The 18991-nt window shown below is 37.0% G+C and overlaps 1 pseudogene across 1 annotated transcript; it reads right to left on the minus strand.

The window, feature by feature from the left end:
• Positions 1 to 1193: 1193 nt before the first annotated feature.
• Positions 1194 to 5336, minus strand: LOC309640742 (small ribosomal subunit protein uS9m pseudogene; annotated as a pseudogene). The gene has a single exon. The product of its transcript is annotated as a small ribosomal subunit protein uS9m pseudogene (transcript).
• Between the last annotated feature and the right edge of the window lie 13655 nt (positions 5337 to 18991).

Genomic DNA, 18991 nt, shown 5'->3' on the forward strand with positions numbered 1-18991 from the left:
GTGGAATATGTAAAGTATTAAACTGATGAAAGGGTAGTTTAAAAAAATCCTGCTTTCTCATTTCTCAAATATATTTTTTCAACCAATTTGACACCAAAATTTACTTTTACTCATTAAGGTTATGAGCACAGACATTCTGGCATTCCAGCGTGTTCGAGTTAAAAATGTAAAGATCTCATTCTCCAATTGCAGAGACCACTATGCCTGCAGAGGCCTGTACACTACAATGAATGGGTTTTTCAATTTGCATAATAAGATTGCGAAACTAACAGTTCTTATTTCTGCCAATTTTCCTGAACTCTTTCAAGTTAAAGAGATTTTGCTAAAAAAAAAAAAAAAGAGAAAAATTGTATTTACTACAATTTAAGGGAGCACTTGGAAATCTGATTTGGCAGGAACCTATAAAAGTCATAGACTAGAAATATACAAACATAGCAATATCTTTTTTTTGTTGAATCTATAGATTTATAGGCATTTTTCAAATGAGAAACTTTAAATGAATTGTGGATTTCCAAATGTTAGCTACATGTGAAGTCTCTCCTTGATTGCTAATGATTGTTCCACTCCATATACAGTGCATACTAGTTTGCATGGATCCATCTCATCTAATTATTTTTTTATTTTTTTATTTTTTTCACTTATATGTAGAATCTTTAAAAAAAAAAAAAAAAGAGTCAAACTCAGAAACAGAGAGTGGAATGGTGGCTGCCAGGGGCTGGGGGAGGGGATTGGCCTGTTGTCTTCCGCAGAGACTCGACTGAGCTCCTGACAAAGACGCTCCACGGACTTCATTCTTCTCAACAAGCACTCTCATCCCTCAGTTTTGAAAAATACGTTGTAACAACTGCTATCTGGGAAAACGACAGAGTTAGGGGGAGTGAGTCCAAGTCCGTCCTGTCATTAAGTTAGCAGTGCGGCTCTGGTGGGTCAGATCTGTGGGGCTGGGCCTTTCCGTCCGCAAAAGGCGGTCTCTTGATTGGATTCTGCTGAATGCTCCTTTCAGGTCGAATATGCCAAGATTCTGAGTTATGCTTCTAAAGCTCTCTTCTGAAAAAGTTTTAAAAGTAAAGCAGCAGAACAAAGCTAAACAGTTTTAAGTAATTATTTTTAGAAGGTAACCTTTACGACATTGCATTTTAGAATAAATCATCTCACAACTCAAACGTCTGATGGTGCTGCTTCACCCTGGCCAGCAACTGTCTCCTGCGCGTCTGCCACATGCCAGGTGCACAGCATCCCTCTCTTTTCCCGCCCAGAACACTCAGCGCTTCTTCCAGGTGAACTTCCTGCGGGCTCCCTCCTGGCCTGGCTTCTTCCGCTCTCTGACACGGGGATCAGCAGTAAGCAGTCCCGCTTGGCGCATCCACTCGACCTCGTCCTCGGTGACAAAGCTGCACAAGGGTCTCGCAGTCGCCAAGTGGATGGCCTGCGCCTGCGCCGCCCGTCTGCCCCGCCCCCCCGACACCGCGCAGGTCACGTGGTGTTCTCCAAGCCGGTAGAGGAAGTGGAAAAGGAACGTCAGCTGTTCTCTGTCCTGAGTCACCGGAAAGTAGAGCAGGTAGTCGACCCCATTTACTTCTATCCTCCCACTTCCACGGTCATAAACAGCCACTTCCGCCTTTGCAGTCTTTCTGTTACCTTGGACTGTGCTGAAGGCCATACCCTTCTCGTCATACTGCAAAGGGTCAATCAGCTGTTTTTTCGATTGAATGGTTACACTCCTGCGGAACCTGCTCACAAATTCTTCTTCAGCCGCATCACACGGCAACGCCAATAACCTTTCCAGCAGCCGAAGGAACTGTGCGTAACCCTATCTGACAGTTTTTCCACTAACGTTTCTTCCAGTTCCTCCTTAATCAGCCATCTGCTGCCAGTCGGGTCTTTGGCTTTCGTTTTTTCTGAAAACAGACCTTTGGCTCGCAGCTGGTCTTGACGGTTTTCTACGTCTAGTAGCTTTCCGTATGCTCCACGCATTAATGAATAATATGACTGTTTGCCAGTATAAAAGAGAAAATGAAATGGGCGGCCGTCTTCTCCCCACTGGATTGCTCTTTGTTTTGGAAAAATCTCTTCAGGATGCTTCGTTATTGGCCGGGCTCGCTTCTCAATCAAACCACTGGGAAAAAGGTAAGCAATCGCTCTATCAATATCCTCTTGGGTAAAAGTTTCTGGATCTTCTCCCATCATGTTGGCTAAGTGTCTCTTTCCTATGTTGAATTCTTCAATCTGCTTTTTAGTAAAATCCACTGTGTAAGTTTACGTCTCAAGGCTGCAACGTTTTTCCTTGTTGTTACAACTGTAGTGTGTCTTAGCCTTAATATCTGGCATCCGGGACTTCTCTGCAGCTTAGCAGTCGCGGCTTTCCAGAGGCCCTGTCCCCGGGCAAAGCTAACCCTACCCGCAAGAAAGAGCCGGCACGAAGCGGCTACGCCGCAGGACACACGGACAGCCGCCATGTTGGCTGCGGGAGGCGCGGGCAGTAGGATGAAAAGCCATCTTATCTAATTATTACATGGCCACAATTTATCAACACTTAACGCTTCCCTGTGCTCCCATTTCTCCACAATGACAGCTCTCATATTGTTTCAAATTCCCTTGACTCTATATTTCATTCATTTCTTCTGCCCAAGTAGGCAAGGTATTGTCTCACCACTGCAGAGGAGCTAAATTGGGATGGTAAATATTCAACAAACTTAGACCTCATTAATAATACTAAAATGTTTTCCTTATAATTCTGTTTCAGTAATAAAAGTTTGAGAGATTAATAGTTAATAATAAATAGTAACATGACTATTTAATTAATATTAATATATGAATCACAGAGGACAAGCCATTCTACCTAGGGTAAAATTATGACAATAACAAATAAGTGCACAATAAGGGGTCATTTACTTCCCTATATTATGAACTCTAAAATAGTCATCCTTCAAAGTATACTGTAAAGTACTCACATTTGGAAATGTAATCCTTGGAAAAGCCATGGCCTTGTACCATTCCTTCTTCTAATCCATAGATGAGACCTATGAAACCAGTTGAAATGTTTTCATAATAACGTATTTTTAAATTACCCCTTGTCTTCTCTCTTTTGTGTATTAAGTATTCTCGTTTGTCTTTCAGTCAGAATCCAAAAATTATTCACCTTGATGTCATTCAAACCTTACCAAGGAGTGCTTTATCATATCCCAAAGAGACAAGCAAAGGAGCAATTATTCATACACAATAGGTGTTGTACAGGGAAGCACTAATTGTTATGTAAAGTACCCACCTCTTTCCTGACAAAGCAATGTCCTAAGCAGCTGTGGAATATAGCACATACTATTTAAACGTATTTACCCTAGAATTTCATTTCACCACATAACAATAAAAAAAACTTAAATCATTTGTCACTACAACTTTGATTGCATGTATACTCTCTTTTACTAATAATTCATCTCAAAGTTCATTGCTTAAGGTTGGAATAATGGGGACAAAACTGAGGAATTAAATGAAAAGCAGAATTCTACCTGATAGTATTATCAGCAGTAGATATTGCTTTGAACTTTTCTCAGTACAAAACGTTGGATCATAAAAAGCATCTCCAGGTTAGGAATCAGTTTCAAAATACTACCAAACATCATCCATCTGTATTCAGTTAAACCAAATGTTAAACACTAAATGATATATAGTATTCAAGAGAAATAAGACACCACTTTTCGACAAAAAGAAAAATGTGCATAAAATCGAATGTTACGTTTCATTAGTTCATGTTCTTTGCAGTCATCAGTTGATCTTTTGTAAAAACTAATAAAGTATGAACTGAAAAGAATATCAAACATTCTTAGGAACAATAGTGACATGTTCAGTAAATAAAATTGCTTTAGGTGGTTTTTCTGAATAGAGATATTCACAGAAAGAGTGGCCTGAGCTCATTTGTTGCCAGTGGGCTGTATGATACAGGAGCTGTCATACGTTGCATAGTTTTTCAAATTCATGGACTTCTAATAAGATTGTAACCTTCAAACAACATTTAAAATAAATTCCACTTTTCCCACAATTTATCATTTTCTAGAAAATGTATAGTCACACAAAAAGGATTTTATTAGAAGGGTTCAGTTGAAATAGAGATGTTGTAGACTTTGGGAGAAGAAGAAAAAGGCCAAGCTTGAAATAATAATAATATCCCTCAGGTCAGGCATTGCCTGTCAGTTAATGAATAACTGGGTTAGAGAACCCCAAGGCAAAGCCTATTCCTTAAATATCATCGTGTATAGCTGATAAGGGTTTTCATATTGACATTTTCTGTAGTTTCCCACTGGTCTCTTTTTAAAGCTATGGTTCCTATTGATCCACATCCCTATGTTCCCTTTTAGATGTTCTTCTCAAGAAATATGCTTTCATAGATTTGTAAATGTGTGCACAAAGAGAAAAACATGACCTCAGGAAAATATCATGGGGCAACAGTAATAGGTCTTATGCAAGATGTCTGCCATTCTCTGGAGAATGAAGATTGAATGTGGAGAGGGTAGGGAGAGATGCAGTAAGTCTGCATTTCTAAACCCATAATTACAGAGGATATGTTTCACAAATAATGGCATTTTTAAACCTTCCTGTATTATTTCTTAAAAAGGATTGGGGGTTAATTGAATGTGGGGCTTTGGGCCCCATGCCAGCTGTTCTCATTATCATATTTTCATATTTTAAATTAGTTGCAAAGAGTTACAAGCAAGCTTTCTCCAAATATTTGGAACACTTTACCATGGGGGCTAATTTATTGGTGAAATCTGGAAGCCACTAAAGAAGCTGGTGGTCTAGTATAATTTAAAATCGTTCTAAACTCCTCATATTCTAAAATATGAGAATTATATATGTAAAAGGAAGTTCTTAGGTCATTGCAGCTAGATACTCATTTTCAGAAGGGCAAGTTGAGCTGCAGAGTGATTGACTTCCCTAAGGTTAGAAATGCAAATATACGACTCAGAGAAATTCACAGATAGCAGTCGGTAGAGGGATTGTTTGTGCATTATTGTTAAAAGTTCAAATCATTTTTTAAGACTCAAAGATAGGATCTGGTTGGAAGGTAAATGCCCATTACCTAAGACCTTACTCTTTATGCACAGAAAAAGGTAAGGAGCAAAGTAAAAGGATTAGACATGTCCAAAAATGGCCCCGGGGTGTGGGGACAGGAAGACTTATACACAGATTTTTTTTTTAATTAATTAATTTATTTATTTATGGCTGTGTTGGGTCTTCGTTTCTGTGCGAGGGCTTTCTCTAGTTGTGGCAAGTGGGGGCCACTCTTCATTGCGGGGCGCAGGCCTCTCACTATCGCGGCCTCTCTTGTTGCAGAGCACAGGCTCCAGACGCGCAGGCTCAGTAATTGTGGCTCATGGGCCTAGTTGCTCCGCGGCATGTGGGATCTTTCCAGACCAGGGCGCGAACCCGTGTCCCCTGCATTAGCAGGCAGATTCTCAACCACTGCGCCACCAGGGAAGCCCCTTATACACAGATTTTTAAGCTGGTTAGGAATATCCTTTTTACCAGACCATTGTTTCCCACAATACGTCCCATCTCAACTGTTGCCTTGAGGTATCTGGCAAAAAATCCATCAAATAATACATACATATGTAAATATATAAATGCATATGCACGTACACATACATAAACAGATAAATAGATATTTTAAATATGTTTATAAACCCATACTCAAATGAGTTTAAGAATGCTACCCCTTCTAGGAGATTGCCACTGAATTATTAATGAAAACCTCTGAGAATTCCTGCAGTTTTAAAGCCTTTGTGAACTCAGAAAAAAAGAACCTCCCCTCCCCCTCCAGGCCTGTACACACATATTTTAATCTGTTGTACTTACTGTTTCTTTAGCTTATGCTGACCTGGGAACGCTTTTTGTTATATCCATAATCATTCTGTAGAAATAGTGTCCAAAAAAACATATTTGGGAAAATAATGTCTTAAGTGTTCACCTTCATGCATAGAACAATTTGGGATGGAGAAATGAAGAGATAAAATGAACAAATGCAATGAACACCATACATTCTGCTTCTTTCTTCCATATTAGCCCTTCTCAGCAAGCAATTCCCTTTTTTTTTTAAATTATTTTATTTCATTTATTTTTGGCTGCATTGGGTCTTTGTTGCTGTGCGCAGGCTTTCTCTAGTTGTGGTGAGTGGGGGCTACTCTTCGTTGTGGTGCACGGGCTTCTCATTGCAGTGGCTTCTCTTGTTGTGGAGCACGGGCTCTAGGCATGTGGGCTTCAGTAGTTGTGGCACGTGGGCTCAGTAGTTGTGGCTCGCAGGCTCTAGAGCACAGGCTCAGTAGTTGTGGTGCATGGGCTTAGTTGCTCCGTGGCATGTAGGATCTTCCCGGACCAGGGCTTGAACCCGTGTCCCCTGCATTGGCAGGCGGATTCTTAACCACTGCGCCACCAGGGAAGTCCACAATTCCCATTTTTGAGAGATCCCATCAGCTGGTTCAGAAACCTCTCTTAGATTTTGCTCACTCTACACAGCCTAGGAGGCGGTATAGCTCAACAATTAGTGTGGACAAAGAGAAAAGCCAACGTGGCTGACTGATAGAATTGCATTTCTAAGCCTTGAGTTGAAATGAGTTGAAGGTTGAAATGTATGTATACAGTTTTTAGAGATTGCCTTGTGCCCTACACAATTTAAAGTAATTGTAGAAAAGATTGTTTCTACAATTCATAGAAAAGATGGTTGTGACGATTAAATGAGATACTACATGCAATGTTCTTAGCACCAATGCCTTACACAAAACACTCATTAACTGTTTGGGCTGATAATAGGAATGTCCATTCACAAGCTAAGGTGCCGAACATAGTCAATTTTTCCATTTTCATTAAAACAATTCCATTTCTTTCTTGACACCCCCACCCCACCCCAATACCAATCTGCCAGGATGACAGGGCATTTGACTTCACTTGATATCCGTGGTTTAGTTTCCATTGTGTTGCCCAGTCCCAAAGTTTAATCCTATTCAGATGCTTGGGAGGGAGTTCAGCAGCTGAAGGCATCTGGTGCTTGGTTTGCCTTTCACACAGGCTGCTATTTAAGTGTCCATTATTCTATTTCTCCATGCTCCTTCAATTCCAGTGATTCTAGTGAAGCTTCTATATAGTCCATGGGACTTGGACATGACTATATCACTACCTACATGCCAAATATAGGACATGGGAATCCCATCTGGCCTGCCATATCTTATAGTCATCACTTGGGTCTTTCCACTTCCATTGTACCATCACTGGGCAGCAGGCTACAAGAACCAGTAACTCTCAGGACTCCCAAATGTCTCAGTCTGTCTCTGCTCTTTTTTTCTCTCTCTTTCTTCATAGACAGGGGGAAAAAAATCTCTTGCTAATTAATCTGTTGGAGACTGATTTCTATCCTCCCAGTTTCCTGCCAGGATAGTTTTTCCATGTCTACGACTTTTCTCTGGTGTTTGAAACCAAAATAATAAAATAGGGAAACTTAAAAGTAAAGTTGATTTTCTACCCTGCCTCCTCCCAACGTATTATCCTACCCGAATTATTTGTCCTAATTATTCTGGGAAGGTGCTGATATAATCAGAAACTCTTTGGAGCTTTGACTAGTTCTAACCCAGACATACCTTTGTTCTCAACTACGCAGAGATAAGTTCTATCCAGTCCTCTAGCCTTGTCCAAGCTCCTACTCAGCTCTTTCTGTTTACCTATTTATCTACTCGCTTCATCCCTACTGGACTGTGTTCTTTTTCAATCCTGGAATTATCTTCCCACTTCACTTCACCCTTAGGTTTCTTGTTCTGTTGTCATTATTCATCTCTTGGTGGGAAGTACCAATCAGCCCTGACAGAAGAGTTCCATGGGGCTAAAGATGACTGCAGCTATCTCATAAAATGGAGCACCAGAGAAAACAAAAATGAGGTATCATGTAGAGATAAAAACACAGAGGAAAGCTAGAAAGTATAGTCCAGGTAGGTTTCCAAAATGAACTAGGCCAAATGAGCATATGACAAGCTAGGAAGGATAGGGAATCAGGGTCCCAGAGCTGAGAAAAGAAGATACAGGAGTGGACATGAATAAGCAGGTCATAACTTGAGCCAACTTTCTAAGACAAAGCACGACGTCCAACATTAATTTTTATGTTCCAGTCACTGCATGTTATATGGGCGGGGGCCTCCTTAGTTTCAATGTGTTTAAAAATGGTGATTAGGCATTAAATCTGTGCTAAAGTTCATATCAGTGCAATAAGAAATGTCACCTACTACCAAAGGAAAATGCAAAAGATGATCCCAGAGGTTGTAGGCAGGTATTTGCTTTTTCCCTCATACAATGCCCTGAATTTGTTTATCCACTTTAATATACCACCGTCACATCCAGTGTTAGCAGCTTATGTGAGGTGGGTCTTACAGAGTCTGAAAACTCATCCTGGTGGTGGAGTTTAGCCTATTTGTATAATATAGCCCAAGTAGTTATTTTTATACCCAGATATTTATAACTCTTGCTATTAATAAATTTTACAAGCTGCAGAATAACAGGAAGGAGCTAAAACCATAGTTCTACAAAGTCCCTCTTGTTTATTTATTCAGCATTCTGGATTTGGTGCCTAGAAGTTAACCTTCAGGAATCCACCTTATAGAAAGGCACATTTACCTTTACACAGACTAAATGCCAAGGGATAAAGTATGACATTTTCATGAAAGTGACAGCAATCTCCAGGCTGATGTGAGAGATATGATGAACAAATTTTATCATCATTTTGCTCTAAATGGTTTTGCTTTTCCTTTTATTTTTGTTTCTTGACTGTTAGGTGATTAGAAAAAACTTCTTTGTGCCTTAGGGCATCCTTATACACCTGGTCTTTATCACAAAGAATTGTACCTCATTGATATAATTAGGTTTAAAGAAAACAAATTGCTATTTGTTTTCTATTTAGCCCATTTGGAATTTATTTGATTGGTTGATTTGATATGTTTTTTCCCTTTTTATTTCACATTAACTGAGGTTTTGTTTTTTTTTTTTAAATATTCTATTTTATTTCCTCTTGGTTTTTAGTTATGCATGTTTGTTATATTATTTAGTGGTAGTCTAGGACTTATAATATGAATTCTTAACTTACAACAGTGTACTAAGAGTTATGCATTCATTTGTAATGGAAGAACCTAACAATAGTATTCTTTCACTTACCCTGGTCCCATATTTTGAGCTAATTTTGTCTCACATTGTACTTCTACATATCTTATAAAAAGCCACAATTTATATTTTTGACTTAAGAAATAAAGTTAAAAAAATTAAGACAGAAGAAAAATGTGTTTTATATGTATTGATATATTTTCCATTTGTGATACAGTTCATTGTTTTGTGTAACTCTATTTAACTTTGTTTTCCTTTGATTTAAATTTCTTTAATATGTCTTATAGAGTTCTATTGGTGAAAAGTTCTCTCAGCTTTTGTTTTTATCTGAAAATATCTCTCTTTTCCTTTCATTATGTCTGTGCTGTACAGATAATTCTAGGTTGACAGTTTCTCTTTCTTTCAGTACTTTAAAGAAGGCTTTTGCTTTGTTCTAGTTTGCTCTATTTCTAATAAATAAATGATCATGCTAATTGTTGATTCTCTGTATAGTGTACGTTTATTTTAATTCTCTGGCTGTATTTAAGCTTTTATCTCTATTTTTATTTTCAAGCAATGTAACTACAATATCCCATGCATTTTTTAATATAATTAAGACTTGGGGACAATGAGCCTTTCGGATCTTTGAATTGAAAATTTTCCACAAATATGAAAAAATTTCAGCCATTAATTATTTAAATATATTTCTTTTTCAATTTCTCTTCTCCTAAAACTTAAATTAATTGTTTGACCACATAATATTGTCCATAGGTCACTGAGGCTTTGTTTATTTTTTTTAACCATCTTTCTTCCTGTGCTTTTAGTTTGGATGCTTGCTTGAATTCTACTTCCATGGACTGTATGTACTTCATAAACTGCCTTTAAACAGAAAACCTGGACGATTACGGGCCATACTTTGTGTGTTTCCCTTCTCTCAGAAATTAGTCATACATTGCCTATTGTCCAATGGCTGAAAAGAACTGTGTAGTAATGGATCAAACTATGCAAATATCATCTTACAATTCTATAGATGGGAAGTCCAGTACAGGAATCACTGGGCTAAAATCAAGATGATGACATGGCTGTGTTTCTTCTTGAAACTGTAGTATTTCTTATCTTTTCCAGCTTCTAGAGGCTGCACAAAATCCTTGACTCACAGCTCCCTTTCTTCATCTTCAAATCCAGCAAGTGCAGGTCAGCTCCTTGTCACCTCATGTCTCTCTTCTTTTTTCTTCTACCTCATCATGTTGACCCATCGGAGAAAGTTTCTCCACATTTACGAACTCATGTAATTAGATCAGGCCCACTCTGATAATCCAGGATAATCTTCCGTCTCAAGGTAACTTTAATCACCTGTATCTGTATCTTTATAATTACAACTGCCACGTTTTAGATATCAGTAACATTCGCAGGTCCTGGTAATTAGGGCATGGACATCTTTAGGCTCATTATTCTGGACCTCAAAAATATATATGTCCATTCACGTGTAAAATACATTTACTTCCTCCCAAGGTCCCAAAATGTCTCACCCACTACAGCATCAACTCAAATTTCCAAATCACAACTAAATCTAAGGAACTCAAAAGTCCTAATTCTCATTGTCTGTAACATCCAAATTAGGAATGGGTGAGACTTTGGGTGCGATCCATTCTGGGGCACAATTCCTCTCCATCCGTTGGACTGTGAAACTAAAGAAATAAGTTTTCTGTCCCAAATACAACGATGGGACAGGACCGTGATAATAGTTATAGACATGCTGGTTCAGAAAGGGAGACAATTAAAGAAAAAGCAGAAAAAGTTCACAATTGATTTAAAAATCTACCAGGCAAATTCCATTACGTTTCAAAATTTGGAATAACTCTCTATGGGCTTGAAATTCTCTTCTCTGGGTTTGAAACTCTGCTCTCTAGGTTCATGTCTCTGCTCTCTAAGATGTCCTTCCTTTTCCACTTGCAGCTGAGTAGCTTTATTAGGCTGTTACCTGCCTGTAGAATTTTGGAGAATCTGGCAACTTTTTTCACTCACTAATGTTTCTTTCCTTTTGGTGCAAGGTGGTAGTATTTCTGATGATATACAATTCTCAAGAACTTTCTGGATCTCCCATGTACATCATGGGGATTCACTCGACTAGATAAGGGACTCATCCACTGAACTTTCCTAGATAATTCCCTCTCTATTTTTGGTTTCTTCTGAGATGACTGAGAGGACCTATGAGTCACACCATTAATCTCTTCAAAGAGCCATTTGTGTGAATAAATACTCTGACTTTTTGATTTTTCAAAATCATTAAGGAAAAGTTGAACAAAGCCTTGGCTTTTTCTTAAGAGTATTCTTTTTCTTTTCTGATAGGACGTCTTTTAACTTTAGCATCTTCTGCATCTGGGTGGGCTGAGAAATTCCCAAATCACCAAGTCCTGGTTGCATTTTAATAGTTTTACCCTCACTTTATTTCTGTCATCATGAATTTTACTATAAGCAGCAAGAAAGAAAACATGACCCACCTTTAACCCTTTGCTTGGAGATCTCAGCTAACTAGCATTAATTCATTGCTTAAAAATCCTTCAGGACACAATTCCACTAAGTTTTCTGCCACTATCTAACAAGTATCCTCTTTCCTCCAGGTTCCAATAACATATTCCTTACTTCCTTCTGAGATTTCACCAGAAATGCTTTAATGTCCATGAAACTGACAGTCATTTCATGATTATTTAAGCTTCCTCTAGAACGATTTATGTTTTCTCTGTAATGCTTCTCACTTTCTTTTGAATCCTCACTAGCTGTCATTAATGTCCACATTTCTACCAACAGTCTGTGCAAGGCCATCTAAGCTTTTTCTATCATGTTCCACAACATTTTCCCAGCCTCTGCCCACTGCCTAATTCCAAAGCCAGTTTGCATTTTTAGGTGTTTGTTACAGCAGCACTCTTCTCCCAGGTATCAAATTCTGTATTAGCATTCTACTGCTACTGTAACAAATTATTACTTTCTTAGTGGCTTAAGCAGTACAAATGTATTATTGTACAGTTCTCCAGGTCAGAAGTCTGACATGCGTCTCACTGGACTAACATCCACAAATCAGCAGGCCTGCGTTTCTTTGTCGAGGTCTAGGGGGACAATCCATTACCTTGCCTTTTCCAGCATTCCTAGAGGTTGCCAGCATCTCTTGGTTCATAGCTCCTCTCCTTCACCCTCCAAGAATCAACAATAGGTTGTGTCTTTCTTGCATCACATCTCTCTTCCTTCTCCTTCTGTCTCATCTCTCTAACCCAGCTTAGAAAGTTCTCCACATTTAAGGATTCATATAATTAGATTGGGCCCACCAGATAATCCAAAAGGATAATATTCTTACTCAAGGTGCACATCTTGATCTATTCACATCTGCAAATCCCCTTCTTGTCATGTAAGGTTACATATTTACAGCTTCTGGGGCTTAGGGTCTGGATATCTTTATGGAACCATTATTCTGCCTATCACAACTTGTTTCCTCATATTTCTGTGACTTTTATAGTTATTTGCAGCAGAAGAGCTGGTCTGTTACTAGGTATTCCATCATGACCATCATGTAAAGGAAGAAAAGAAATTTGTGAGATAGTTTTATGTGACATAAAACTAAACTCATGGTTTGAAAATTAAAGACATTATTTTAGTTTTAAAAGGAATGCTTTGTCCTTATAGTCAAATATAATTTCATTTCACTTGTTTATCATTTTACATATTTGGATATTATCTTGAGAGTGTTATATTTTATAAATTTGGATATTATCTTGAGAGTGTTATATTTTATAAATTTGAAAAACATATATGTTAATATATCTCACTTCATCAACAAAGACTGAAATAATGAGAATCCAAAAATGTAAAAGTCTTTAAAGTTAGCATAATTCCAAAGCAGAGGAATAAGGAATGATTATAAGCTATGTTTATGTTGATGCTACATGACATTATTCTGTATACCAATAGACAGAGATATTCACCATTTTTGTCATGATCTGCTTTGAATTGCATAAGTTTTAAATTATGCAAAGACTTCTGCAAGGCAGACTTTTGAATAAAATGTAACTGCCTCATACGAGTAAAATATTTTTTATCAAGATGTTACAGAAAACATCTGAAACATAAAGTTAAACATAAATAAAATGTAAAATTATTTTATAAAGTCATAACAAATTTTTGCGTTGAAACTGTTTCAAGTGTTTGATTAGTGAATTGGAGTAGAGGGAAAGAAGCAAAAACTCCTTAAGAAACATGTGGAAAGGTAGAGAAGAGAAGTTAATATAAAAGTTTGCATTGGCTAAAAAGTTAGGAAATGTTAGCACATTAATACCTACATATGTCTAAAAGATATATACAAGATAGCAAAGGGCAGAAATATAAAAGTATCAGTCCAATTAGTGGTGGAGTTAAAACATATTTTCTTATATTGAAAAAGCTAAATGAACTTGGAAAATCATCATGAAATAACAAAAATAGAAAGCCTTATTTATATTAAACATATAGCATAATTTCTGTCCAAAAATATTCTGGAATTATTCTTAATGATATTTGCAGACATTAAGGTGTTTTACTAAATTACAGAATAAATATCATACTCTGGATTTTTAGAAATTGTAAATGAAGTAGTAGGACTGGTAGAAGGCAAGAGGATAAACTATTAATTGTTGGCCTTGACGTGTAGTTAATAATGCTTTATTTAAGTAAGTAGAGTTTTATGATTTACAAAATATGTTCATAATCCTTTTTTTTAAACACCTTTATGAGCTAGCAAAGGAAAGAAACAGCTTAGTAGGAATTAAAGTTTACAGAGGACTGTTTTTCTTTGCTTCCAGTTCCATTTTAAACTTTTAATTCTTTGCTTTCAAATTCTGATACTATTTGACAGAAGGAAAACTGAAGGAAATGTTCCTTGCCCTACTTTGTAAAATGATGCAAGGATAGAATCAGAAATGTGCTTAACATAACTAATCAAATGAATACAAAAGCAACAAAGAACAGAACATGTCAGTTTTACTGAGCAGCATATCTTGTGGAATCAAGGTACGGCAGGTAAAATTTATGACAAACTTGTCTATGTATACCAAAGAAATCTCTTACCTGTGTTAAACTTGAGACCACCTAAACACTTAAGATATTATAGAATTTAATTTCAGATTTTAATTAAGAAGCTCAGTGTTTTCCTTCAAAGTCTCTGCTAGCAAGCTATGTAACTCCTTAGAGAGTGACTGGATTATGTATTTTTGGAGAACAGGGATAAAGGATATAATGTGTAAAATAAGTTAACCTAGTTACAATTACTTGGGTTAAATCCATGAACCCATGCTATATTTTAGCAGAGCCGATTCTCCAGGAAATTTTAATCTGACGAAGTTCCTCTAAGGAATTCTCCTTATCCTGGGTTTGATCCAGATTTAGGAAAGGAGCTGTGTTTTATCTTTCCTCTTGCTTTTTTTCCCCATTCTTGCTACAAATTTTCGTATAAGTAATGATCATGGCTATACAATGAAGCTTTTGGTGTTGAAATAGTTCAAAGGGCCATGATTGGGAAGTTGGAAAGAAGGAAGAGGTGATAACTCCATGTAATGTCATAAAACATCATAAACACCATAATATGAAGCTCTGAGAAGAATGATACTGAAAGATTCCTCTTCCCTCAACACCTCCTGCTGGCCCCTCATGAGAGGACTTGTCTTATTACAGTAGCATTTGATTTCAGACCGATTTCCATTTTAAGAGGAGGAAATAAATAAAAATCTTTTTAAAAAGTAAAGAAAAATTAATATTTAAGTGTATATTCCCATATGTTGGGAAAATATACTTTGATGTCACTGTGAAGTGATATCAATAAAATCATTCAATTTGGGGAGTGTTCCATCCTGCTCAGATAGCAAACCAGGTAGGGATTTGTGTCCCTTTCACCGAAAGATTTCACTACAGGATCAGAGAGAGTGTTTCTACCAAGTTTCCTAAACATGCACATTAAAAAACAAGACTAAAACTTCCATTACACTGGATACTTTAATCCAAATTCAGTCTACATCATCACATGTGTTTGTTTGTTTGTTTTTCCAGCAAGAGTGCAGCAAATTGAATATCCTGTTGACATTATGTCAATATATTTTAACTTGTGCTCTTTGGGAAAAGAAAAATTTTTTAAAAATTATTTTTACTTATCTTTAAATATATAATATATCCAAATGAAATAATGTTAATATTCCTTCAAGAACCTATATCATGATAAAAAGTTACTAATTTAAAAATTACCCATTTCCTGAGTTTACTGAATTTGCAATATAAAGTTATTCTGTCCTTAACTCTGAGATCAGCTTCTTTATGATGGCTTCATGCAAATGGAGGTACATTCATATCTTTGCTGTGTCATCACTAATTTAAAATATTTATGGGCTTATTTATTGGTACTATACTAAAACCTGAACACAATATGTGTGTGTATATATATATATATATATATATATACACACATATATATATATAAAATGTATCCTTATGCATAAACTTATAAACAAAGAATTTTTAATGTAAAAAAAGTAAAGTAAATAAATCTCACCAAATGACACTATAAAGAGCTATTCAGAATCATACAATTCTACATATATACCTCTGCTGATGACTGCACATAAGACCTTATTCTAGATTTAACATATACTTTTCTTTGGTACTGAGATCATCCAAACTATACATGGTACTATAGCCAGGTAGTTCAGGGAATCAAGCTCTGAAGTGAAGCAGCCGAGAATAACCAACCACACAACAGGAGGCTCTAGTGGCAGCACTGCTTTCATCACTCAGCAGTGAGGATGGTCACGTTCGAATGCAAGAAGCTTCACCTCTACTACATCAACTCAGCTAGCTGCTTTTTAAACTGTACTTGAAAGGAAAAATATTGCCCCCTACCCCAACCCAAATGAGACCACCTCTTCACTTTGATCAAGTCTATATCTAAGCATCCTTTGAATTTACCTGATTGAAGGATCCTAGTGAGGAGTCCAGCCCCAGGCCAGGATTCTGTGTGTGATTTTTCAGGCCCAACCATTGGCAATTACAAAGGCTTTATGTGGCAGACCTCACAGGGGAAAGCTTCCCTTTCCACACCTGACTTGGTGGATAAGCAGCAAACTGCAGTCTCTGAAGGGAGTTGCAGTCAAGGACTCAGGCATCCCTGGCTGGCCTTGCTCATATTCATATCTGCATTCTTGGTCCAGACACCTTCGTTCAGAGCCCACTTTATCTGAGTACTTAGCAGAGGCCTGCCTCAGGCACCTCTTCTGAAATCTCCTTATTGGAGGAAAGGGGGGACGGGAAACCTGAAGACAGTTTTCTTCACTCTGAGTCAGAACTCAGTACTTCTCCACTCCTAGCTCTTTCTCCTTGCCCTCCCTTCTCCCCCACTAGCTTCATGCAACTGCAGGAGACTTTTGTTTGGGGCGCTCTCAACAGCGGGACATCCCCTATATCTGTGCTGTCCACCTGGTCATTGACCTGTGTGCCATTCTTGAAGGAAAATGGAAGGAGGGGAGGGAGGGAAGTTGGTGCTTTCTCTGGTTTAGACTTTGATTATATTATTGCAGTAAGAGATCAAAGGCTTGACTGTTAACTTTTATTTTTGGCTTGTTGCTTTAGTCAACTATTTCTACATCTGGCAGCACAGCTCTCTGCAGCTCAGCTGAGCTCCTGCCTGGCATCCAGAACTTAGATACAAGAGAGGCTAACAGTTCAAATTTCCAGGGTTTTATCATAGCAAAATGGATGACTAATGTGGGAAATTGCCAACATGTAGGAAGCATATTCTAAAGTGCTAGGTAGATACTAATGAAAGTAATAATGTTTTAAATTATGACTTATTAAGCGTCTATTGTGAATAATACACCACAGTGGCAGATATAAACAGCCTGTATGTCACTCTTCACTGTACCCCTTGATGTTGTTCTTAGTATTATGACCACTTACGTGTAAGCAAAATGGAATTCAGAGAGGCTAACTACCAAAGCTACAAAGTTAGTTTCAGAATTAGAGTTGGAATAAATTCTCTTATTCAAAGCCCTTATTTTTCTTCTGGTTTACTGCAATATAGCTATCTTTCTAATACATATATGTACAACAATATTTGTTTAATTAAATTAAAATATTAATATTTTCGATAGAAGCTGAGCTTCGGGGCTAGTATAAAATTAGCTCTCCTGCTTTTCTTCAAAAATTAATTAGACTATCTTGCCCAAGTTTCAGCAACCTGTTTTTCATGGCTTAATATTATTTAGTATTTCTGATTTTATTATAGAATCTTTTGTTTTACAGGATCTGAAGCTAAGACATAAAATAGAGGGGCTTTGGAGTGTCAGATATGTCTTAATTCTGAATCATTAAGTCAGTCAGCCAGTCAATTAAAAAAAAAAACCAATAATAAAGTGGAAAAAAATAGTAGGGGAGAAAAGGTCAGGAACATTTTTTTTCCTTTACAAGTGTACTTGTTTCTGCAAATGGTCTCAATGAATCATTTCAAAATTGAACAAGAAACAGATGTCAGTTAATTAGAGAGTTGAGTTTAATGACATGGTTGCATAGGTATGGCACACAAAACATCTGTGTTCTAGTATTAACATTAATTTAATTTCTTTACAGGAATCATTTACATTTTTCTTCATTTTCAATAAATTGTTTTTCACCACACAAAATAACATTGTAGTCATGAAATTGTTGCCATCTAAATAGACCACTGTGAGGCTGACTCTACAGCCATCACTAGGCAAGTTCTGTATTCTCATAGGGAACCTTATACAAAAATAACAAGTGACAGCTGATTAATTCTAAATGATGTAGACATTATATTTTTTGTGCCATGTGAGGCTATTTAAGGATTAGTAGGATTAATAAGTCATACCATATGCAATTGTAAAATGTCAGTTTAGGATTTGAGCTTTTTCAGATTTCACTTTACTTTCCCCTTGTACCATTACACTTGTGAAACACAAGGTAAGAACCAGACTAATGCCTAAGCAATTTATTTGGGTGAATAATGCAGTTTTTACTCTCATTCATAAATCTAACTTTAAATATATTTATATGCATATATATATTTATTGAATATTTACCATGTGTCAGACCCCGATTAAAGTACTTTAAGTATAATATTTCATTTGGTCCTGTAATAGTCCCATGAGACAGTTTTGACTATCCTATGTGTAAATGAGGAAACTAAAGTTTAGTAAGGTTATAGTAAATTGCCAAGAGTCACAACGTTAGCAAGTGACAAAGCTGAGTTAAAAACAAAGACTTGTCTTATCTTAGCATTTGCTCTTAGCCTCTGGGTCCACTGCCTTTGAGAAATTTTCTGTGCTCCTAGCAGAGGTCAGTATAGGCATAACTCATTTTATTACACTTCACTTTATTGCACTTTGCGGATGTTGTATTTTTCACAAATTGAAGTCTATTTGTGCCGTTTTTCCAACATCATTTGCTTACTTCATGTCTGTGTGTCACATTTGGTAATTCTTGCAATATTTCAAATTTTTTCATTATTATTATATTTGGTATGGTGATCTGTGATCAATGAATTTTGATGTTACTATTGTAATTATTTTGGGGTGTCATGTATTATTTAAAGGCTGTAGGATTTGCAGAATGGTAAATAGCATTGGCTTCAACTTAACATCACCAGCTGCATTAGACCCTAACAAGAGAGTCAGCCTGCTCTTTGAAGCTTTGAAGCTAGGTGTTGACTTCTCTCTAGCTATGAAAGTCCTGGATGGCATCTTCTTCCAATATAAGAACGACAACACATCTGTTTACAACATGGTTTATTGAATATTTTAAGCTCACTGTTGAGTCCTACTCCTTCTTTCAATGGACTACTGCCCATTGACAATGAACCTGGTTGCCC

This window comes from Balaenoptera physalus, assembly GCF_965194825.1.
Source record: "Balaenoptera physalus genome assembly, chromosome: 13".
NCBI lineage: Eukaryota > Metazoa > Chordata > Mammalia > Artiodactyla > Balaenopteridae > Balaenoptera > Balaenoptera physalus.